This window comes from Phocoena sinus, chromosome 9 (genome assembly GCF_008692025.1).
Source record: "Phocoena sinus isolate mPhoSin1 chromosome 9, mPhoSin1.pri, whole genome shotgun sequence".
Classification (NCBI taxonomy): domain Eukaryota; kingdom Metazoa; phylum Chordata; class Mammalia; order Artiodactyla; family Phocoenidae; genus Phocoena; species Phocoena sinus.
Window position 1 is genome coordinate 82,545,664 of NC_045771.1, and position 3,838 is coordinate 82,549,501.

The following is a 3,838-nucleotide window of genomic DNA, read 5'->3' on the forward strand; positions in this document are numbered from 1 at the left end:
CAATGATGTCATCTCCAATCCCGTCTCAGGTATCTACCTCCATGGTCATAAGATGGGTTTTGATAAATATAGTCTTCACTCTTTCAGGACCTACACAGTTTATACTGTTTCTCACCTCTGTTTTGTTCTTAAACCCTCCACACATGGCTTAGGTTCCATGGCCCATTTTTGTAATAACATCCTCATACGCCTCCTCAACTCCCTTGCCAAACTCTTTCTTCATAACATTATATTGACTTTTCAGTCATGATTACCCAACATCAATTTTGCTGTTATTGCTACAAGCAATCCAACTAAATTTCCTTAGTCAATTCACTCTCTTACTCTCCATGATTTAATTTCATAGTTTCTCCTTCCATCTCAAATACCTGTTAATCCTTCCCCTCTCCTTGCTCTCAACTCATGAATTAGCCTCAGAAGCAATCAGAAGAGAATTGCTACATATTTTCCACCACACTCCTATTACTTTAATGATTCTTAAGACCCATGTAAAGCCAGCCTCTCTAATTAGATCCCACTCTTTTCCTGACTACCTAAAGGTATCAGTCTTTCAGGTTTCTCCTCTCTCCTGAAATGTCAGTTTTTCTTTATACTTAAACATTCCCATAAGCTTACAAAGATGCACAGTATTTTCCATCTTAAAAGTAAAACAAAAAGTGACCCCCCCAAAAATTGCAAAGGAAATGGCCTGAGGTCATTTTAATACTATATTTCCAAAGAGTAAGTTGAACCGAATTCTTCAAATAATAAAAAATAAGTTCCAGGAAAACAAAAGCTAGCAGACTGTGAAAATTATTCATAACCTATCTCATCCTATGAACACATGTTTTACATTTCATTCATATACCAGTAAAGTTTTATAAAGCATAGTAGAGAGTGATTACAAAATCAGCAGTCTGTAGAAATATAAGGATAACATGAAAGTTAGTAAAGGTATAACATGAATAATTTACTGGTTGTAAAAGGAAAGCATCATATTCTATGCCAATGCCTCTCTTTTCACCTTTTACTGAACTAAGATTAATTTTTTCATAACTTTCATATATACTTAGAGTGAACTGTGATGTTGGTCCAGTCCATCCACAATCTTGGTAAAGCAGTTTTTATTCTTTTAGAGCTGGTGACCACTGTAAGTAGCATATTTTTACGTCCCTATTAGTTTTGTTTGTTTGTTTGTTTGTTTGTTTTGCGGTACACAGGCCTCTCACTGTTGTGGCCTCTCCCATTGCAGAGCACAGGCTCCGGACACGCAGGCTCAGTGGCCATGGCTCACGGGCCTAGCCACTCCGCGGCACGTGGGATCTTTCCGGACCGAGGCACGAACCCGTGTCCCCTGCATCGGCAGGTGGACTCTCAACCACTGCCACCAGGGAAGCCCTCCCTATTAGTTTTGACAGGTTACATGTTTTGATAATTGATTATAAAAATAAAGAGATAAAAATAGATATGTAACAAAATTCAGCTTCTAGAATCTGAATCCAGAAGTAATACTTAGTACTACCTGCTTGCTTTGCTTACTTTGATTTTTTTCTTACTTGCTTACTATATTATTTGCTCACATACATAATCGTTCTGTGACAAATATAGTTAAGAAGAAAGATATATATGTTTGGATATTACACAGCTGGGATCTTGTTTGGAACACTAATCAGAGAATTTGATTTATCCAAATTCCCTCCAAGGATATTCGAACTTTAAATAAAGAATGTAGAATTCCACTCCATTTACACTTTCAAAGGTATTTCATAGCTAAATCAAAATATAACATAATTTTATATTTAAAAATTGTTCTATATTGGGTCCCGACTATATATAAAGAACACAAATAAGGGTTTGTAAAAAGCCTCTAAATGGACTCTGGTTTTGGGCTCCACATGTAAGGGATTTAGAAGTCACCATTCTGTCCTAACAACAAGTAAAAAGCTGACCAAACTGAAAAATCGATTTTTCTTGGAGCCAGAAGAGAGGTGAAGACACCGGACAAACCACTGCACCAAGACTGGAGAAACAGGTAAATACATGGCATCATGGCACACCTGAGCAGAGCTTTTGAGCAGAAGTGAAAACTGCCTTGCAAGAAATGTTAAAAGAAGTTTGTAGTTACCCCCAAAGCACACACTCACGCCCCCTCCAGTCACCTCCCCTTTCCACCACAATGGGTCCTAACTTCCAACCACATAGATTCACTTTGCCTGTTTTTGAACTTTGTATGCATGAAATTATATAGCATATTCAACTTGTGAAAACCCATTGAGCTACACGCTTAAGATTCATGTGCTTTTTAGTTTAGTTAACAATACTGTACCACTGTCAACTTCTTGGGTTTGGTATTTATCCAAAGGAGTTGAAAATTTATATCCACACAAATAACTGTACATGGATGTTTATGGCAGCTTTATTCATCATTGCCCAAGTCTGGAAGCAACCAAGATATCCTTCAATAGGTGAATGGATAAATAAAAGGTGGGTACATCCAGACAATGGAATATTATTCAGTGCTAAAAAGAAATGAATTTTCAAGCCATGAAAAGATACAGAGGACACTTAAATGCATATTACTAAGGAAAGTGCCAATATGAAAATACTATACACTATATGATTCCAACTATATGACATTCTGGAAAAGGCAAAATTATGGGAGACAGTAAAATAATCAATAATTGCCAGAGTTTGGGGGGGATAAAGAGGAAGAGCACAATTTCAGGGCAGCGAAAATACTATAACGATGTTCTATGCCTTTATATACTTGTCCAAACCCATAGAGTATACAACACCAAGAACCCTAATGTAAATATGTACTTTGCATTATTAAGATGTGTCAATATAGGTACCTCACTTGTAACAAATGTACCACTCTAGTGAGTGATGTTGATAATGGGCAAAGCTGTACTTGTGTGAAAATAGTGAATGTATGGGAAAGGTCTGTACCTTCCTCTCAAGTCTGCTGTAAACTTAAAACTGCTCTAAAAAAAAAGTCTTAAAAAAAGGAAAGAATGCAGGCAATTCTCCTCATTCATTTACAGGAAATAGCAATCATAACTCTGGTTTCAGCATTCTGTTTAGTGCACAGAGTAAGTCAAAATATGCAACATGGTGCCACTTTCTTTGACATATAGATTACTGTTAAATGTAAAAAAAGTCTCTGAAATCTTAAATTATATATTAATATAATCATTCTAACAATATTTATATGTTTTTAGGATAAAAGATTGCCACTTTGAACAATATAAATTATTTTCCTCATGAAATATTAAATAAAATCATTTTTCTTGGCATCGTGTCATCGTAAGTATCCACAGTACATCCTAAAACAGTGCTTAATTTAACACATCACTAGGCAAAAATCTTCCAAGTAAAGTTAAATATTAAAATTCAAAAAGCTTAAATAGGTAAATCCTAACAGGAACTGCTAGAAGAGACAGTCAATGTTTACAGTATTTTGAAAAATCATTAGTCATTAAACTCCTAACTTAAAACTTTAAATCTCTTTCTGAAGGATTACCTCAGAATGACCCTTTATATTTAATATGGCATTTTTTTTAAAGCTTGCACCCTACCCTATAAATATAAAAGGATTTACCAGCCAGGGAATGATTAAAAACTTCCAAAGAAAGGAGCAATGGGAAATTACAACGTTTTAAGATGTTTCAGCTCTTTATCATCATCATACTTTGTGTTGTCTTCCTAGTCATAAATACAAAAAAAAAAAAATACTTAATGCAATTTAAAATCAAACCCATTTGGGGACTTTATATAGCAAAATATATGCATTATATAAATAATCATTTTTATGCCAAATAAACTAATAAATTATTACATGACATTATTATACAACAAA